This window comes from Prosopis cineraria, unplaced genomic scaffold (assembly GCF_029017545.1).
Source record: "Prosopis cineraria cultivar Desert tree isolate PC_DT_omini unplaced genomic scaffold, ASM2901754v1 PC9, whole genome shotgun sequence".
Taxonomy (NCBI): domain Eukaryota; kingdom Viridiplantae; phylum Streptophyta; class Magnoliopsida; order Fabales; family Fabaceae; genus Prosopis; species Prosopis cineraria.
This window is the reverse complement of record NW_026555340.1, coordinates 28,435,105-28,457,061: the sequence shown is the minus strand read 5'-3', so window position 1 is coordinate 28,457,061 and position 21,957 is coordinate 28,435,105. Positions and strand designations below refer to the sequence as shown.

Sequence of the window (21,957 nt, the reverse complement as noted above, 5' to 3'; positions counted from 1 at the left end):
AAGGGGAGCTAATCATTATAACTAATTGTCTATTAGTGAAGTGTAATATGAAGAATCATCCATTCAGAAGCTAACTTGATCAGCGCTGTGGCTTTTACATTTATATATATATATACATATATGTATATATATATAACAAGGGAAGATTATGGGAAGTTGCAGTTTCAGGATTTAGAGACGAGAACCTCAAAAATGGAAGTGACGACAGAGTGGTTAGGTGTTATTCTGGGAGGTCTGCCAATGTTAGGGTTGGTGTTATGGTGGTGGAATGAACTTTGGCACCTTGTTATTCGTCACAGAGACACTAAGAGCTCGCCACCTAGACACTTGGGCCTCCCTTTCATCCGCGACACCATCACCTTCCTCTGGTTCCAAGTTCCTCCGACGGCCCGGCGACTACATCAAATCTACGCGACGCAAGTGCGTTCATTTCTGCTTCTTCTCTCACAAGTACTCTTCACACAACAAATACTTTTACTCATAAAAGCAAAAACATCTTGTGATTTGTCAAAGATATGGGAAAGGAGAAGGTCTGTTTAGAACTCGTCTGTTTGGGACACCCTCAATCATGGCATGCGCGACATCAGTGAGCAAATATGTATTCCAATCAGATGACAAGTTCATCTTAAAATGGCCCGCTGCCGCCCTCTTGGGCCCCACATCTCTGGTGGCGGTTCAAGGCGAGGAGTATGCCACTCCTTCGTCATCAACACGATCAATCGCCCCGACGCTCTCCGCCGCATCGCTCTTCTTGTCCAACCTCACATCATCCCCCCTCTCAAGTCCTGGGCTCACAGGGGTCGTATCAATGCCCATCTCGAAACAAGAAAGGTGAATTTACTAGTACTTGAAAAATTTGCCAAACCATGTTAAAGCAATCAGGTTAACAAAGCCCACTAGATTACCCTTACATAACCGGTCCACTAACATATTTGGGCCTCATAGTTATTCTTTATGTAAATTGCTTTGGTTTTCTATTCTTTGTATTCATTATGTACGTGGCAGTATTGTAAGTCTCCTAAGGTTGCGTATTATAGCTATATAAGGAAATACATCCATTTGGCTTATTAATCCACCATTATAATATTCTATTCCCTTTTTTATCAACTAATAAAATGAGGAAGTAATAAATGGTTGAATCATGCAGGTGACACTTGAGAATATAGGGAAGTTTTTTGGGAGCTTTGAGCCCGTGATCTGCTTGACACCAAAGATGGGCTGTTCAAGGGTTTGGTTTAAGGGTGTTCAGTTTGGACTAGTCCCAATTGATTTGGTATCCTCCCAATCATATCGAAACAGGTCTTATCTTGGCTCGAAAATAATTGAAACAAAACTTTATAGGATGGAACAAGAAAAGAGCTTGGGATGGGACAAAACATGAGATTACCATTAGGACGTCCTGTCCCGTCTCGAATATTATATATATTATTTTTTATTTTAAATATATTAATTATATTAATATAATTTATACTTATATTAATTATATCAATTAGAATTTTAATACTTACAATTCTTATTTAAAATTAAATTTTTTATATTGATAATTTTAATGACATGAAGTAAACATAATGATTTCTTTCTTTATAATATATTAATTATATTAATATAATTTATTCTTATATCTATCTATTTAATAACTTTTATTTATAATGTATTTCTTGCTTTATTTTTAGAAGAATAATTAGCTCAATACATCTCCACTAAAGTAGAAGAACAATGATTTGATGTTGTGCTTAACTTGCCTATTGTTGCTACTTTTATAACATAAAAATTACTTATATTTGCTATTATAATGTGTAGTTATGATTAATATAATTCAATAATTGATTTTAAATTATTGTGATTTATGTACTTGTATTGTTTTGATTTTAAACTTAATAAATTATATGATTTAAAATTTTAGTGAACGTTATTATTCAAAACTTTCTTCGATATTATCTCATTTATCGGAACGGCAGGACGTCCCAATTTTGTTCCAATTTCGTCTCGACTCTTAACAGGATAGGACGACTTTCAAGACAGGATGAGATATAAGACCAAAATTCAGTCCTGATTTTTTTCTCAATATGGGACACAGGATGGGAGTATCCTGGTCCCGTCTCGTACTGTAAACACCCCTAATTTGGTCAACGGGGTGAACCTGCTGGACCTTCCCGGAACTGCATATCGCCATGGATTGAAGTGCAGGAAGAAGCTTGAGGAGATGTTTAGGCTGGAATTGGAGGACGGGAAGAAGAGAAATGACGAGGAAACTGTTTGATCTAATGGACGGGCTGATGCAGATCAAGGATGATGAAGAGAACAGCCTAAGTGACACAGAAATTTTGGACAACATTATTGTGAGCTTAGTTGTTGCTGGATATACGTCCACTGCTTTGGTCTTCATGTGGGCTATTTACTTCCTTGCCAAGTTCCCCAGAGTCCTTCACAAGCTAAGGGTATGTATACTTACTGAATAACTAGTGTTCCCTGATTCATTATATATGCGCACACGAGCGTTCACATCAAACAGTTGAGAAATCTTCTGATAAATAATATGTACATGCTCTTTATTTGCAATTGCAGGAAGATAACATGGCTTTAACAACGACCAAAGCTGGGGATTTCATCACAACTGAAGAGATCTCAAAGTTGAAATACATGAACGTGGCATATTACATTTTATTAACACATATATTAATCAATTATGTTCATCGATCAACAATATGAAACATATAATGAAATTAGTGAATTTAGTTATTTACAAGGAGAATATGTGGAATGTGAAAGCGTTAGTGATTATGTCTTTGGAATATTCTGATATACTTTAACAGGTCATAGAAGAAACAGTAAGAGTGGGAAACGTTGCATTATTGGCTTTCAGAAGGATTATCAAGGAAGTTGAATACAAAGGCGCTTGCAATTTACAGGTTTTGACTTTTGAGGAATGCATTAAGTAATAAAGACGCCAAGAGCAATATTCGCGTCCATAGCTACACACACACACTCACACACAAGTGTGCGTGCTGTCACGGCCTTGGAACTCCCTTCCCTTGAACCGTGCCGACCTTAGCTTGATCCCTCTCTTGATCTTTGCTAAGTCAGCCGAATCCCATGAGTAGGCAAAGAGGCTAAGAGAACTAGATGCGCAAGTAGAGAGTAGAGAGCTTGAGTGAAGGAACTTTAAGAGCTTTTACACTAAGCTTGAGTGAGTTACAAATGAAGGATGAGGGGGTATTTATAGGCCTCCCCCTTTCTCCAGAAAATTCTCACCTCCTTAATGGACGGTTGGGATTGATTCGATCTAACGGTGTACATTCTATCTCTAGATAATTCTATAGAAATATCTACAAGAAATATCTTGATAATTACAAGGAGACTACTAGAATGTACAAGAGCAAGATATCTCTAGAATGGTCTGGATGCTTCAAGTGTTTTCTACACTACTCTAGAGATATCTAGGTCTTTCGAGGACATACCGGTGTATCCCAGAAGACTCCGGGGTGTTCTTGATTGTCCTGGATCGTTCCGGAAACTTCTAGAATATCTTAATCTCATGAAAATTCTATCTTCGTCACATTCTCCCCCACCTATTCGAGTGACGTCCTCGTCACGGCATCATCTCTATAAGATCGAAGTAGTTCTTCAAATTGCCAAAGATCTCTTTGAGATTCCCATGTTGCTTCACTCTCTGGCAATCCCTTCCACTTGATCAAGTATTGTGTGTCTGGTGGCACACCTCTTTTCCGCACAACTCGGTGGCTAAGTATTTCTTCAAGTCCTCGATCATATGCTTTAGTGATGGTCGGTGGGGCACGTGATGATGTTCCTCGCGTCGGGTCATCCTGATCTTCATGATAGGGTTTCAACATGCTAACATGAAAGACAGGATGAATCTTTAAATTAGTAGGGAGATCCAATTTATATGAGACTTTCCCTACCTTCTTGATTACCTTATAAGGACCTTTATATTTGCGGATGAGGCCCTTGTGTACTGATCTGAAGGCTTTGAATTGTTGTGGGAGAAGTTTTACCATTACCATGTCTCCCACTTGGAATTCTATTGCACGCCTCTGTTTGTCTGTAAATTTCTTCATCTTCTTGGCAGCCTTCTCGAGGAATGATCTTGTTTCATCTGCCCGTTCCTACCAAGACTTAGCCATGTTAAAAGCTCCAGGGCTCTTACCTTTATAGGAGATTGCGAGGGCATGTGGGGTGATCGGTTGTTGTCCCATCACAATCTCAAATGGACTCTTCCCTGTCGCCTCGCTTCTTTGTAAGTTGTAAGAGAACTGAGCCACATCAAGCAACTTAGCCCAGTCCTTTTGATTGGTGCTAACAAAGTGCCGCAAATAGCACTCAAGCAAAGCATTCACCCTCTCAGTTTGCCCATCTGTTTGAGGATGAAAGCTAGTTGAGAAGTGTAGCTCTGTCCCCAATAATTTGAATAGTTCTGTCCACAGCTTTCCTGTGAACCTTGGATCTCTGTCACTGATAATAGTTCTAGGAAGGCCCCAATACTTTACCACATTTTTGAAAAACATCCGAGCCGCTTCCTCAGCCGTGCAGTCTGTCGGGGTAGCTATGAAAGTTGCATATTTGGAGAATCGATCTACTACCACCATGATGGATCCAAATCCTTCTGACTTAGGTAATGCTGAGATGAAGTCTAAGGAAACACTTTCCCATGGTTGGCTCGGTGTAGGTAAGGGTTCGAGCAGTCCTCCAGGCAATTGGTTGTCTACCTTGTCTTGTTGGCATACAAGACAAGTCTTCACATAATGTTCCACATCCTCCCTCATGTGAGGCCAATAATAGGCTGCTTCTAACAAAGCCAAAGTTCGCCTCTGACCGGGGTGACCTGCCCATTTAGAGTCGTGACACTCTTTGATCAGCTCCTTCCTTAGGTTTGCCCATTTAGGGACATACATGCGCCTTCCCAGAGTGTAAAGGATGTCATCGTCCACCCAGAATCTCTTAGTCTTCCCCTCTTTTGCTAGTTCCATTAGCTGTAGGGCTATGGGATCCTGGGCCATTCCTTCCTTAACCTTTTCGACCAAGTCCCCATTGACTTGGGTTAAGGTTGCCAGTTCTACTTTTCTACTTAGAGCATCAGCAACAACATTAGCTGCTCCTGGCTTATACTCTAACACATAGTCAAACTCAGCCAAGAAGTCTTGCCATCTTGCTTGCTTTGGCGTCAACTTCTTCTGAGTCTGGAAGTAACTAGTAGCCACATTGTCCGTCTTGATGATAAACTTTGCCCCTAGCAAGTAATGCCTCCAAGTACGCAAGCAATGGACTATGGCCGTCATCTCCTTCTCTTGGACCGTGTATCGCTTCTCGGTATCATTTAGCTTGCGACTTTCAAAGGCAATAGGATGCCTCTCTTGCATTAGGACACCTCCTATAGCAAAGTTAGAGGCATCAGTATGTACCTCAAAGGTTTTGGAGAAGTCAGGAAGTGTCAACACCAGTTCTTCCATGACTGCCACCTTCAAGTCCTCAAAGGCTCGTTGGCACTCCTCCGTCCAAGTCCAATATTTGTTCTTCTTCAACAACTCTATGAGAGGGGCGGCTCTTGCCAAGTAGCCTTTGATAAATTGTCGATAATAGTTTACTAATCCCAGGAAGGACCGCAACTCAGCCACACATGTTGGAGGCTCCCATTCCTTTATAGCTTGTACTTTTTTCTCATCCATCTTGAGGCAGCCATGTGAGATGACATGTCCCAAGAAAGAGACTTCCTCCATAGCAAAAGAGCATTTTTCCTTCTTCACATAAAGCTCATTTTCACGAAGGGTCTTGAACACAATCTGGAGGTGTTCAGCATATTCCTCCAATATGTTGCTATAGACAACAATGTCATCTAAGTACACCACCACGAACCGATCGAGATAAGGATGAAAGATCTTATTCATCAAAGTGCAAAATGTGGCTGGTGCATTGGTTAGTCCAAAAGGCATAACTAACCACTCGAAGGACCCATATCGTGTCACACAGGTGGTCTTGGGTTCATCTCCTTCGGCAATTCGAACTTGATGGTACCCAGACCTTAGATCCAATTTGGAGAAGTACTTTGCCTTTCCCAAGCGATCAAACAAGTCAGCTATCAAAGGAATAGGATATTTATTTTTAATAGTTACCTTGTTGAGAGCCCGGTAGTCGATGCATAGGCACAAGGACCCATCCTGCTTCTTTTGGAATAAGACCGTTGCCCCAAAAGGTGCTTTTGATGGTCGGATGAAACCTACGTTGATCAACTCCTTTAGTTGCTTCCTCAATTCTTCCAACTCAGGTGGTGCCATACGATATGGCGCCATGGCTGGTGCCGAGTTCCTGGTTCCAACTCGATCTCATGATCCACTTCTCTACATGGTGGAAGCTTCTTGGGCAACTCAGCAGGCATAATGTCTTGGTTCTCTACTAGAACACGGGCAATTATGGGAGGGACTTCTTCCTTGACCTTGTCCCCAGGGTCAATCTCCTTCAGTGTTGCCAAGTACGTAGCCTCTCCCTTCTTTATTTCCTTTTTGACTTGTAAGGCCGAGAGTTGGTGTCCACCGCTCACCCTTCTTGCAGTCACAAAGCAAGGGTTTTCCTTCTCGAGTATATAAAGTAAATTATAATAGGGCATGGGGTAAGCGTTTACCTGTCTGAAGAACTTAAGTCCCAGCACGACCTTGAAGTCATCCATAGGAGCTATGGAGAATTCTATCTTACCACTCCAGCTCCCCAAACATAGTTCAACTCCTTGTGCTATGCCACATAGTTGCTTAGGAGGTGAGTTAACTGCCTTCAAACTTCCTCCCTCCTGCACCACCTTGAGGCCTATTCTCTTGGCCTCTTCTGGAGTGATAAAATTATGGGTAGCTCCAGTGTCACACATTATGGTGACAGGTGATCCATTCAACTTCACGTCTACGTACATCAGGCCCTCACCTTTAGGATTCTTTGGCAAGGGTTTGACCTTTAAAGCATTGAGGAGTCGTAGAGATCCCATCTCTGCTTCAGGCTCTTCTTCTTCAGCCTTCTCCATTATGGCTGCCAACGTACCTAGCTTCGGACATTCTCTCATTCGATGAGGGCCTTTGCACACAAAGCATCCCGTCTGTTCCTTGAAGGTCTTCTTCTGTCCTTCAGGTTGTTTCTTCTGTAAGAACCTGCTATCACCCCCTTTGGATATCCCCCTACCCTTGTCTCCCCCACCTTTTCCAAAATTAGGTTTGGAAGACTTGGGTTTAGAGGGCTCACCTTTTTCCTTATGGTACTCTGTGAGACTTTCGGCTACTGTAATTGCCTCATCAACGGTCTTCACGTCACGCCTCTGTAGCTCGTGCTTGGCCCAGTTTTGAAGACCATCGATGAAATAGAAGAGAGCTTCTTCACTACTCAGATTAGGAATCTGAAGTGTTAAAGAAGTGAAGTCTCGTACATAGTCAGAGATAGTGGTCTTATGTTTGAGATCCCTCAATTTCTTCCGTGCCTCGTAGACCACATTCTCTGGATAGAATTGCCTCTTCAGCTCTTTCTTAAAGTCCTCCCAAGTATTGATTGTGCAAAGCCCTTTGTCCATGTCTGCATGTTTCCTTCGCCACCATAGCATGGCATTGTTTGTAAGGAAATAGGCTGCGGTACGTACCTTGGTTTGATCATCAATCATCCCTAAGGTGTCAGCATAACGTTCCATTTGCCATAAGAAGTTCTCAACTTCCTTGGCATCTCGTACCCCCTTGAATTCCTTGGGTTTGGGAAGATCCAACTTGACTTCCCTTACTCCACTATTTCCATCCAATAGTGGGCTTCTTCCTCTTTCTTCTAAGGAAGTCTTTAGAGTGTCGAGCTGTTGTTGCATCATGGTGATGGCATCCTTCACCTTTATTTCTAAGGTCTTCACGGTATCCTCCCGTTGATCATCAGAGTTTTGCAAGGTATCCATACTACTCTTTACCTCATTAAGTTCTTTGAGAGTGTGGTTTTCCAACGTACGTATATCATCCTCAACTTTCGCTACTCTACCCACCATTTCCTCCATTGCTTTATCTAGAGCATCAATTTTTATAGAGAGTATAGTAAGGTCTTCTGAACGTACCTTACTAGAGCCTCGTGTCCTCTTGCCACCTTGGTGTGGAGGTTGGGATTCCCTTCCCCTCTCCTCGTCGTGAGCAAGAGTCTCCTCAGTCACACCAGACATTCTTGCCTACCAGTAGCACTATCGAAACCACGGCTCCCTCGAACCTGGCTCTGATACCACGTTGTCACGGCCTTGGAACTCCCTTCCCTTGAATCGTGCCGGCCTTAGCTTGATCCCTCTCTTGATCTTTGCTAAGTCAGCCGAATCCCACGAGTAGGCAAAGAGGCTAAGAGAACTAGATGCGCAAGTAGAAAGTAGAGAGCTTGAGTGAAGGAACTTTAAGAGCTTTTACACTAAGCTTGAGTGAGTTACAAATGAGGGATGAGGGGGTATTTATAGGCCTCCCCCTTTCTCCAGAAAATTCCCACCTCCTTAATGGACGGTTGGGATTGATTCGATCTAACGGTGTACATTCTATCTCTAGATAATTCTATAGAAATATCTACAAGAAATATCTTGATAATTACAAGGAGACTACTAGAATGTACAAGAGCAAGATATCTCTAAAATGGTCTGGATGCTTCAAGTGTTTTCTACACTACTCTAGAGATATCTAGGTCTTTCGAGGACATACCGATGTATTCCAGAAGACTCCGGGGTGTTCTTGATTGTCCTGGATCGTTCCGAAAACTTCTAGAATATCTTAACCTCATGAAAATTCTATCTTCGTCACAGTGCGCTTAATTGAGTTGGTCAACGACTCTTGTTTTATTTGCAGGTTACAAACTTCCCAAGGGTTGGAAAGTAATTCTCTGGCTTCGCTACCTACACACAGACCCACAAAATTTTGAGGATCCTATGTGCTTTAACCCTGACAGATGGAATGTAGGGTCGCATGCAAATCACAACCTTTCTATCGTAATCGTTATGCTTGATTTCATCGTAACTTTAATTAATTATCATTAATTTGTGGTGAATTTAGGAACCAGCGAAACCAGGAACGTACCAAGTATATTTGGTGGTGGAATGAGAATTTGTGCTGGGAACATGCTTGCAAGACTTCAACTAGCAATTATGCTTCATCATCTGTCTACAGGATACAAGTAAATATATAACCCTGACAATAATATAATTGATTAATAATGAATGGCGTGTTTATTATTAATATTGATGACTTGTGAATATTAATTTCAGGTGGGGACTAGTGAATCCAGAAGCGGCCATGGTTTATCTACCACATAAAAAACCTGTAGATGGGGTTGAGGTTTTCTTCAGTAAATTGTAGGAAAAAGCATTCCCAGTTTCAAGGATTCTCTAGTCTGTATTAATGTGAAGTTACCATCACTAGGGCGTTGATTTCTAGCTACTTCATCATTTTCATTCATGGAGATCCATTGTTGATAAAAAAAAAGAATTAAATCCAGCCAAGTACAGTCACTTTGATCATGATTCACGTGCTCTTCGGTGAGTTTTGGGAGCTCTAACTTATTATCTAGGGTGTATCTACATAAAATATAAATGTTGCGTTTGCATAACTTCGCAAGTGAAAACAAAAAAACTAATATTGATGCGTGCATGTGTTTGAATTTTGTTTGTAATTACCTAGCTAATTTAACCCTTGGCATTGATTCAAAAGTTCTTTGTAGATATATAAAAAAAATGAAATCAATCAGTGTCCGAACAAACCTTGTGAATTGAACTGTAAGATATATACGGACAAAATATTGTCTTAAAGAATTTTTTTGACTTCATTTTTTAAAGAAATTTCTACGATCTAATGTTAATCGCAATATTTTCTATATTTATTTCTAATTGAATAGCTAATTACTAATCAGGAAAACATTTTATTAAAAAATTATTTTTAATTCTCTTTCATATGGATCTATTTAAATCCTCTCGTTAATATTTGCTAAAAAAAATCCTCTCGTTAATAATATTAAATAAGGAAAATAACAATTAAGAGCCACTAGAGGAAGTTAATATTAGTCAAGAAATAGTTGTTGTGAAAACTCAAATGAAAAACAAACTTAAATAGATTATTGTTAATTTAAAATTCGTTTGATTTTCAGTTTAATTTACCAAAAAGATTTTTGAAATATATTTTGGATTCAGATGTTGTTTGGTTTTTAATTTTTTTTAAGAAATCCATTTAAAAAATTATTTTCAAATATAATTAAATGTGCTTTTGGCCAACTTAAAATGATAAAAATTTAAAAAATGAATTTAAAAAACGAAATGTTATTTGACCATAGTTTTTTAATTTAATTTTTTTATTCTTTTATTTAAAAATTAGTTAATTTATTAAAAATATAATTATTATTTAAATAATAATAATTACATATCAAGTTGTTAACATTATAAATTGAATAGATGATCATGATAGTTTTTAAAATTAATGTATAATAAAAATTATAAATCTTTATCATATTTTTTAAAATTACAAATTAAAAAATATAAATAATTAAAAATCAAGATTTCTAGTATTACAGATCAAATTTATGTTACTTAAAATATTTATCATTTTTTAAATATTTTAAATATATTATATTTGTGCAATAAAAATTACAAATCATTATAAATTAATATATTATTATTTTAAATATATTATCATTTTTTAATAATTATACATTTAAAAATATATTTTACTATCATAATTCAAATAATTTTTATTTTGTCAAACTGATTTTTAAAAAAATTTATGTAAACAAAAATTTTGTTAACTGATTTTTAAAAGAATGTATCTAAACATTATAAATTGAATAACTGACTTTTACTAAATTAACTTTTATTAAATGAACTTTAAGTAAATAGATTTTTGATAAATTGAAAATCAAAAACATATTTAGAATAGATTGTTATTAAAACTCAAATGGATACTTATTAATAGAAAACTAACCCAAATTAATAAGTATTTATTTGAGTTTTAACAACAGCAAATGATTTTTAATTAATATAAATTTTTAGCTATCCTTAATTGATATTTTTCTCAATTAAATACGATGAACTCAGTTTATTATTGTTAAAAAAAATTGCTTCGTGAATCTAAACTACCACTATCCGACTTGAATAATTTATTTAAACTTTCTTGATGACTATCCGCGGGTTACTGCCAAGCTGTAAAATGTGAGATAAGGCAAGCGTCGAGAATGTAAGGACATGGCAGACATAATTTGGAAGGAAAAAAAAAATTTAAAAAATAATAATAACACCCAGCCCAACGTGATCAACTAAGTTGTAAAAATATCAGAGATTATATTTAGTAAAAGGAATTAACTACAAATTAAATTTTGAATCGCTATTAAAAAGGTGCCAACATTTAATATTAAACTGTGGCTCAAATAAAAATATTTTTAATAAAAAAATAATATAAACAATAAAAAAATGAGTTGTAAATAATGCTAGTGGCAGACTTAATAGACAAAAATTCGCGGGATTCAAATTTAAGTGCAGATGTTGCAAATATGAACTTGATAAAGAAACAACACTATGGTGTAATAGACCAGGGCGGCCGTTGAAGTTATGCGATCAATATTATCAATTATGCCCCGTGTTTGATGTCCCATGTCTGCCTTCTGATTGGACGTACGATGCAGTATTATTGCACGTGTGCGTATTTTTTTGCCAACTATTCCGTGTGTTTTACCGGTGTTTTGGATCAAAAATTAAATGAGGTTTTTTTTTTTTTCCCAAAGAACAAGAAACTGATATCGTTGAACAAACAAGAGAATCCAAACACAATACAAACAAGTTCAAACAAACAAAATAAAAGAGTAAAAGACTCAGGTGTTGTCAAAAGAAAACATCCTATACTCTAGAAAGTCATTGTCCAGGAGATGAGCCGAAGGAGGTGGGGGTTGAGTAACTCAATCTGAAGAGCACACCTCAATACCAACTACATGTGAGATCCAATTAGTAGCACAATTTAAATTTCGTAGGATCCACTTGAAGTTATAAGAACTTAGTGATTGCCTATGATTCAGAATATTATTCACAGCGATCGAGCATTCCCATTCAGGATATAAAGCAGTATCTTTCACAGCTTTAACCAAAGGGAGACAATTAAATAAGAATAGCACCTTAAACAAACCAACAAGAACACACTGAAAAAGAGCTTCAACTTCACTGTAGAAAGCTGAGACAACAGGGAGAGATCTTGCAACTATATGAACATAGCGTCGAGAGGCCTCCCGTACAGTAAGGCTAAGGCTAGCTTTATTATAAGAAATAAAGGCACCATCACAAAAAGCAAAGAATAAGAAATCAAAGGCCACATTACTGGTAGAATTGGCATTAGCTGCTTCTTGAGCTTTATTATCCACATTAGAGGCCCTTAAATCAGTATTGCACTAGTTATTTGCCACCCAGAAAATATCCATATAGCTATTAGCAAGTTGAATAACTCCACTAGGATCAATAAGTTTTTTATCAAACACAAAACAACACCTATCCTTCCATAGTTGCCAAAGAGTAAAGGCAATCAAAGCTTTTGAAGCATTAGACATCTCCTTGCAAGTCAAAGGAGGGAGTAGCCAGTTATCAATCATAGTAATAGCACCTACTTGAATTATCAAACACAAAAGACTCCCAAACCAAACTAGCTTGGCACTATGATGAAGAAGAAGCATATGTTTTATTGTTTTCACTTATTCACAGCAGACTAAACAAAGTGGGTTAGATGCACATTTTCTTTTCCACAGACTCTCTTGAGTAGGGAGAGCCCCTTTGATAACTTCCATAAGAAATTTTTAATTTTAGTTAGGATTTTCATATGCCAAGCCTCCTTCCAAATTGCACAATCTGTATGCCACGAGTGAGAGGGTCCCTTATGAATGGTAGGTTTTTTATTCTTTTTAGCCCATTGATAGCCCTTCTTTACAGTATACAAACCATTTCTGCTTTTAGACCAAACCACTTTATCACTCCTAATAAAGTTAGGCAAAACAATCTTGAGGATCGCTTTTCTTTCTTCTTGAGTAACAGCAGTAATTATTTTACTCAAATCCTATTGTTTACTAGAAATCAAATCAACAACTAACCATTCCTTTGCCTCTGTATACGGTGCATCCCAATTAAGCCTAAAAGAAGGCATTCCTCGAATCCACAGATCTCTTCAAATCAGAGTTAAGAGCCCATCACCAATGTTAAAACACACCAACTTCTCAAGCAAATCCCTTCCAGTTAATAGGCTTGACTATGCCCAAGATGCTCTCGATCCCTTCTTAGTAGCCAAAAAGTTACACTTTGAAAAATAGATACCCTTCAAAATATGCATTCATAACTTATTAGGTTCTTTCAGCATTCTCCAACCTTGTTTAGCTAACAAGACAATATTAAATAAATGGAAATCATGAAAACCTAATTCACCTCCTCTTTTAAGGATTATCAAATCTTGCCATCGGATCTAATAATTCCTACCTTCTTCACCTTTCTGACCCCACCAAAAGGATGACACAATACCATCCAGCTCTTTACAACTAGTAAGTGGAATAAGAAACAAGACACAGGAAAAATGGGCACAGCACTAGCAATTGATAAAATGAAATGAGGTTGAATCAAGACCAATGAGACTTTTTTGCCTGCTGACATGGCAGTCAACATTTTGACCTATTGGTTCAGCACATAGCGAGTATCCTTCTCAGGCTACGCGAGAAAGTGGTAGAAGAAAAGGAAAAAGGTCCCTTTTTGAATTTCCCGCTCTACAACGGCTATTCGCCCTGGCCCCTGCTGCTTTTTTTCCCTGCCCGGCTTTCAATTATGCTCAGCTTTCGATATCTCTGTCTTTTCTCCCTCTCTCTTCAGATTCAAATTGAAACCGAAATAATAATTATTCTCATATTTTAATCACAATAAAAAAAAAGTTACCCTATTTTGCCTTAACAATTCCATCACAATACTCGTCGTCTCCCTGAGAACTACAGCATCAGTTCATCGCTGTCTCACACCCTGTGAGTTCATTTCGAAGACACAAATGAAAAGGGATACCGTTGCCTTGGTTTTCCTGGTGATTTCCGCCATCATTTTCGACCCTTCCTCTTCCGCTCTCACTCAAGATGGTAAGACCTGTAAAGTTTAGTCCTTTCGCGCATGGTTGCTCATCTAACAGCGTCAACTAAGATTCGAGCATGGCGTCTATTTTCCCCATTGTCTTTTATTTTTGTCGAATATTTGGAGTCTGGGTCAGCTACCCCCAATGTGAGTTTAAAGTTCTCAGCTTTAACTATTTCAATGGTTCCTTTTCTTCATCTGATAGGTCTGGCGTTGTTGGAAATCAAAAGCGCTTTGAATGATACTAGGAATTATCTCAGCAACTGGCAAGATTTTGATGAGTCTCCTTGTACATGGACTGGCATCACTTGTTATCCTGGCGAACAACGAGTTCGCTCAATGTATGTAAGCAGCACATTCTCTTCATTTTCTGACCGCCTTTCATACTTTGACACTTCTGTTTGTGTTTGGTTCTTCAGAAATCTGCCTTACATGCAGCTCGGAGGTATTATCTCTCCCAGCATTGGCAAACTCAGTAGACTGCAGAGATTGTAAGTACAACTTGTTTACCCTTGCCCTTCTCCCATTTTTCTTTCTTTCCTTCTGTTTTTTTTTTTAACTTAAATCTTTCACCTTATCCGTCTCATTCTATTCAATGACTGGCAACGATTCAGGGCACTTCATCAGAACAGCTTACATGGAAGTATTCCTCTTGAAATCACCAATTGTACTGAGCTAAGAGCATTGTAAGTTATAACCCCAGTATCTGTTGATTTATTTTCTCTTTTATTTTAGACTACTGGGTTAACTTCGATTAATTCTGATCGAAGGTACCTGAGGGCTAATTATTTACAAGGTGGCGTACCATCAAATATTGGAAATCTTTCCTATTTAACCATATTGTAAGACCCTCTCATCTTTCTATTTTCTTCCCCTTCGCTGTGTCACTTACACGCTTGAGAGCATTATACTTTGAATTGAATTGATTGGCAGCTGTGTTCAGGTTATCATTGAAAAAATGAACATCATTCTTCTTGCTTACCTTAATTTTAGTTCACATTTAGGAATTAGGGTCTAATACAGAATTTGAACGCAGAGATTTATCCAGCAATTCCTGAAGGGTGCCATACCTTCATCTATTGGCCGCCTCACACATTTGCGAGTTCTGTAAGTCCAGTTAGCGAATAGCTCTGTGGCATATTGATAACGTCAGTTTGGTTGATACATATTTTCTTGACATTAATGCTATATGCTGATCCTGCTTTTCATAGGAACTTGTCTACCAATTTTCTTTTCTGGTGAAATCCCAGACGTTGGAGTGCTAAGCACCTTTGGGAATAACTCGTAAGTAATTTCGTCTAATAGTGTATAGTCGATAGTCATGTCTAGGGTCATACATTGTAGCCTATGAGTTGATAAAGCAAGTTTTGGAATTATCCAAACTTCACATGTAGTAAATATTGCTATTGCGATTAAACTCAATCCAATGCATTGAATAGGTTTACAGGAAACTTAGATCTTTGTGGGCGGCAAGTTGATAGACCTTGTCGAACCTCACTTGGCTTCCCTGTGGTGCTTCCACATGCTGAAAGTGATGACGCCACAGGCAAGTCAGATTCTAGGTTTCTTTTTCCTTCCTAAATATTTCTTCGATTCTTTGATCGTTGCCATATTTTATATTTGGTTGTAACAATGACGAATTCTAAATATATATTTTTGCAGACCCTCCTAAGAGATCTTCACATTACATGAAGGTGCTGCTAATAGGTACCATGTCTGCGTTGGCCCTTGCACTTGTGATAATGGTTTCATTCCTCTGGACATGTATGCTGTCAAAGCAAGAAAGAGCTGCTCGGAGATACAAAAACATCAAGAAGCATTTCGATCCAGAATCAAGTAGGAAGTGTGGGGGGTTCAAATTGTTACAGCCTTCTATTTTTCTGTCTTCTGCTTATTTAACTAAAAACCTCGTTCCTAACAGGCACAAAAACTCATGACCTTCCTTGGTGATTTGCCTTACCCATCATCTACCCTCATTGAAAAGCTGGACTCTCTTGCCGAAAAGGATGAAGTAGGGTCCGAGGGTTGGGTACTGTTTACAGAATGGTCATGAGTGATTCTGCAACCTTTGCCGTCAAGAGGATGGACAGAAATCATGGTGGATCTGAGCAAGTTTTTGAAAGGAACTTGGAGATTTTGGGCAGCGTCGCGCACATAAATCTAGTGAATCTGCGTGGTTACTGCAAGCTTCCTTCTTCAAAGTTCCTTATCTACGATTATTTTACTTTGGGCAGCTTAGATTATCTGTTGCATGGTATGATTAATATAAGCTTGAACACTTCAAAGATGTCGAATTCTCGTGATAGTGTCAATGTCATGTATGCCTGTTGGTTATAAAAGGAGTGGTTAATTTAACTGTGGTAGAACAGAATGCAAGAACTCACATTTTATGCGATTCTCTAATCATTTAATTTTGGCTCTTCTTCAGAAAATGGTGAACAACAATTCTTGAATTGGAGTGCTCGTTTGAAAATAGCCCTTGGTGCTGCCAGGGGTTTGGCATACTTGCACTATGAATGCTCTCCAAAAATTGTGCATAGCAACATAAAATCCAGCAATATCCTGCTTGATGAAAACTTGGAGCCTCATGTCTCTGATTTGGCCTCTCAAAGCTCTTGGCTGAAAAAGATACCAATGTTACAACCGTAGTTGCTGGCACCTTCGGCTACTTGGCACCAGGTATTTAACATACACATATTACAATACAATAGTTGAACTTGTACATGAACACTGAAACCTTGTAATGTATATTGTCTGCATCGTTTTATGCGCTGCTGTGTGAAACAGAGTATCTTCAAAATGGTAGAGCTACCATGAAGTCAGATGTATATAGCTTTGGAGTATTATTACTAGAACTTGTGACTGGAAAGAGACCTACAGATTCTTACTTTGCAAAGCAGGGATTAAACGTTGTAGGATGGGTAAGATTTGCACGAACCTCACATTTTTTACCCATAAATACGATTTCAAGGGAATGTGTAGTGAACTTGAGAGGCAAAACATGCAGATGAACATGTTACTGAGAGAGAAGAGGATGGAACAATTGATAGACAGAAGATGCTGTAGGGATGCAGATGCAGCAACTGTGGAAACAATGATCGAGGTGGCAGCAAGATGCACAGATGGTAATCCGGACGAGCGTCCATCGATGAAGCAGGTGTTACAGTTGCTGGAACAAGAAATTGCCATGTCTCCTTCCTCAAGTGACTCCTATGAATCCCATTCTGATCATAGTTAAGGAGGCCTCAGAAGTGAAAAGGCTATCAGACTTGGATGTTGCTAATATATTTTGTGCTCAGCCCCTTTCTGTGGGGTTTGCGTCTTTTTTTTTTTTTTTTCTTTTTTCCGTGGAAAATGATGGATGTACCAACCAGAAAATTGCTTTTGCGTTCATAGATTTTGGCAAGAGCGATGCTTTCACATTGTAATGGATTGAACGTGAAATTGCTGATTTTGAGGCAGTATTATATGTTTGGAGTATTGAAAACCATGTTCGGCGGCAAAATTTGGTTTTCTTAATGTAACCCAAAGGTTTTGGGATGACCGATCATCAATCCAAACACAGGATAAGTTTTCTTCATTCGGACATAAATTTGAGTATGAACAAAATATTTAGGAAAAATTTTAATCTAAATCCCGTAACCAGATATAATGAAAAAGACAACTCTTAAAATTTCATTGTAGGCCAAAGATAGTGAAATGAAATTAGAACGCAAACTAAAATTTCTCCTTTTGGGTAAGAGCTGTGTGAAAATCTCTCCAGCTAAGGCCAGGATTCCTCCTTTTCAAGAACTGTGTTACTCTTGCCGCACCTTTTTTCCATCCATATGCATAATGGCAGCCGAAGCGTCCCTTCAAGAACCACAAACCGCGCGATTCTCAGTTGAGGCGGAGGAATCGAGGTGGAAACTCAACTTCCGCTTCGTCTTGAAATCTGAATTGGATTCTTCTAATTCTGATGTTGATCGTTCGCTTAAAGAATTAAGCATCCGTTAGGAGGTTGATGTCACGCGAGAATTGGACCCAGGGAACAAGGACGGATCGGAGTTGAAAATTAAATAAGAAATGACAGGGAAAATACTCATTTGGATGATTTGAACAAGGGGACAGTAATTTAGAGTAGACTGCATAAGCTAATGAGGGATGCAGGAGAGCCGGAATTGTCAAAGGAACAGCTGAGTATGAATGATCAATTGCAAGGGAACGAAGTGATCTGGAATGGGCATTTTGCATTTCATATTCTGCCTTGTCATTTTCATTCCAGTCAAGCATAGCGGAGGACTAAATTGTGGGATTGAGAATTGAGCTCCATTAAAAAAAAAATGATTGAAATTGCATTGGAAATTAGAATTTTGAATCTTTTGGTTTTCTGGACTTTTTGAAACATTGATTTAGATATAGAAATATCATGGCATTGATGTTGATTGTCTCATTTTCTTGCTGTCTCACCAGATGGCAATGAACGATTCGTTTAGAACTCGTTTGCAACTGTATTTAATGAGGAAAAAAAAATGCAAACTCCAAATATTAACAAATGAAGGTTGGGTTGTGAACAAATCGTATAGATAAATCAACAATTGTTGTAGAAAAATAAATAATTTTAAAATTAAAAATTTAAATCTCTTTTTGTTATAATAACACATTATAAATAAAAATAAGTAAAGTTATGTATAAAAATAATTTTTATGAGAAAATTAACTACTTTAATATGAAAAAATGAATAACTTGCAATTGTAATTGTTTTTATCATAATAACAACATTATAAACGAAAACAAATGAAGCTATCTGTATCAACAGCTCCTACAAAAAAATTTACCGCTAATATGGAAATTTCAACTCTTATTATTATGATAATATCATTGAGAATAAAATTAAATAAAATTATGTGTACAAATAACCCAAAAAGAATTTGGCCAAAAAAACTTAGGTAGAAAAATTGACTACTTCAACGTGAGAAATGATCGACTTCAACACCCTTGCATTTTAATAGGCTTAAATTATTAGAGACAATGAGGTAATTTTAATTTTATTTCACCACCCTTGCCCCTTGGTCTACGATAGGGTGGGAATAGGCCAGATCTTTAACAGAGACTTACAGTCTGGCCTACTTTAAGCCTAACCTAACTTATTTACTAAATAAGTTTAGGCTAGGCTCAGGCCTTTAATTAAGCCTATTTAATTAAATAGATCAGGCCTATTTTTTTTAAAGTCTAGCCTACGACCTCAACAGGGCCGTCCTATATATATATATGTATGTATTATGTACTATATCACAAACACATCAGTTTCATCATATATTTTTAATCAATTTATTCTTTACTACTTCTATTATATTTTAATCATATTTGACTTATATATTAATTTAATATTGTCACTTTATTGTTGTATATTATATTGTAGTTAGTAAATCCTTTCCAATTTTTATATATTGTAATTGATAAATTAGGTTATATATTGTATATTACAAGCTCTAAAATATATTTGAGACGTTTAAAAGTTAAAATGATACCCTATTTAAAAGGTTTTTATTGTTAAGTAGGTTTCTAAATAAGCTTGCAGTCTAGGCCAGGCTTTACGTAGCCTCAGGCTTGAGCCATAAAAAAAATTTTATACAAGTTTCAGGTTAGGCTCAGGTTGTTTAATTTACCATATAAGCTCAAACTCATTTGACCAAACTTAAGTCAGTCTAACTTATTTTCACCCACCAACCTACTATAAGATTTGAAACTTTAAGGAATTTTCTTTTTCATTATGACTAATCAAGGGTTGTTAAATGAAATTTTTCCCAAATATTTATTATAACAAGTTGACTTGTCATCTAAAATTTCTGCTTCTGTTTCATATATTAAGATTATCATTTAATCCCCTTATTTTTTTTTATAAATCACTTCTAAAAATCTTAGTCCTTCATATAAATCATCACTTTTCTTTATTTTTGTAGCTGTTAATATACAATTTCAAAAACTAACCTCTAATAAATTCAAACAAGAAGTGTTGATATTTTAATTTTTAAGAAAATTTTTCTCACACATTAAATGACACTTTTTTTGAAGTAAAATAAAATTAAAAAGTAATTGACTTTTAAAATAACTTTATTATTTTAATTACTTACCTTAATTTTCATAAGTTACTTAGAAATGACTTATGAAAAAAATGAGGGAGTTTTAAATGACTTGTGCGACAATAAAGACAGAAAAATCCAAACCCCCGGTTGTTTTATATAGATATATGTATATAATTAATTAATTAATTAATTTCTCAAAGGTAACAAAAAAAAAAAGAAAAAAGTTGAGAGTTCGGTGGAAGGAATACGGAGATGATAAAGAACCAGTGGGCTACAATTTCAAATACACGCGCCATATCTGACACTGCCTGTTTATGCTAATACCATCTCCTACGATTCCGTCCCAAAACATGGCCGTCTCAGAATCTACCTCAAATCACAGCCTCAATAACCATGGAAAGCTAGCTGGGAAAGTAGCCATCGTCACTGGCGGCGCAAGCGGTATCGGCGAGGCAACTGCGCGGCTCTTTGCCGATCAGGGTGCGCGTATGGTGGTGATCGGCGACATCCAGGACGAGCTGGGCAACGGGTGGCGGCGTCCATCGGAACCGACAGGTGCAGCTACGTCCACTGTGACGTGGCGGACGAAGATCAGGTCAAACACCTCGTGGAATCTACGGTCAGTATCTATGGGCACCTCGACGTCATGTTCAGCAACGCTGGTATACTGAGCCCCTCCGACCAGACCCATCCTTGACCTCAACTTCTCCGAAATGGACAGATTATTTGCGGTCAATGTCCGTGGGATGGCGGCGTGTGTGAAGCACGCGGCTCGGGCGATGGTGGAGAAGAGCGTGAGGGGCAGCATAGTGTGCACGTCCAGCGTGGCCGGCAGCGTCGGTGGTTTTGACGTCGACTGACTACTGCGTGTCGAAACACGGGGTGGTAGGTTTAATGCGGGCGGCGAGTGTGCAAGCTGGCAGCGCGTGGCGTAAGGGTGAACTGCGTGTCACCCAATGGGATGGTGACGCCATTGACGTGCAAGGCACGCGGGAAGAGCGAGGAGAAAATGAGAGAGTGTTATAGAAAATACGCGAGGTTGGAGGGCGTGGACCTCACGCCCAAAAACGTGGCGGATGCCGTGCTGTTTCTAGCTTCTAGCGATTCGGAATTTATCACCGGTCACGATCTCAGCATCGACGGAAGCTTTACCCATCCACGACCGTGAATCCAAGCCAAAGTGCTCTTTTTATATTATATTTTAGTCTCAATTAAAAAAAAAAAATGCATTTCCCTCCCTAACGCAACCTGAAACCTCTGTTTTCTAATAATAAAATAATAATTTTATGTTTAACTGATATCCCCGTAAGAGTAAGAGTTATCCTGTTTTTCGTGTAGTATTTTACTGTTTCCAAATTTCATTAAATGTGGTGAGCAAGAAAATAATGAAAGAGCAAAGTAATGGGGGAAAAAAAGAAATAAGGGTGGGATGAATTTGGAAATTTTACATCCACAGGACAAAACCTTGCAATGTTGGAAGTAATTTTAGTATCGTGAATTAAAATGATCTGAATTTTACTATGAAATTGAAATGAATGTGCTCTCCCTTTTTTGATAAAGTTTTGAAGATCATCGTTTTCTTTCTGCAAGTTAATTTAATTATTCATTTTACCACATATGCGACGTCGCATTAAATATGGTTGAATACTTGATTTGATTGAATCAATAATTAACCGAGTTTTATTTTTGGTGCAACTTCGATCTTCCCAGTTTAGGCCGTGAATTGACGATTTGGCCCAAAAATTGTGAATTGAGGAGATTATTTTATATTAGGATCGAAAGTCAAAACTCAAA

At 37.7% G+C, this 21,957-nt stretch overlaps 2 long non-coding RNA genes and 2 pseudogenes across 2 annotated transcripts; all 4 read left to right on the top strand.

Annotated features, from left to right (window-relative positions):
- Window positions 1-2,318: 2,318 nt before the first annotated feature.
- LOC129320071 (uncharacterized) lies at window positions 2,319-2,754 on the top strand. The gene is made up of 2 exons (XR_008595616.1): window positions 2,319-2,438; window positions 2,566-2,754. It is a non-coding gene; the product is annotated as an uncharacterized LOC129320071 (long non-coding RNA).
- Window positions 2,755-8,845: 6,091 nt separating this feature from the next.
- Window positions 8,846-9,405, top strand: LOC129319946 (uncharacterized). Its single transcript, XR_008595565.1, has 3 exons — window positions 8,846-8,938; window positions 9,036-9,156; window positions 9,248-9,405. It is a non-coding gene; the product is annotated as an uncharacterized LOC129319946 (long non-coding RNA).
- A 4,482-nt stretch (window positions 9,406-13,887) lies between these two features.
- On the top strand, window positions 13,888-17,837 carry LOC129320608 (LRR receptor-like serine/threonine-protein kinase FEI 1; annotated as a pseudogene).
- Window positions 17,838-20,443: 2,606 nt separating this feature from the next.
- LOC129320788 ((+)-cis,trans-nepetalactol synthase NEPS1-like) lies at window positions 20,444-21,457 on the top strand (annotated as a pseudogene).
- Window positions 21,458-21,957: the final 500 nt, after the last annotated feature.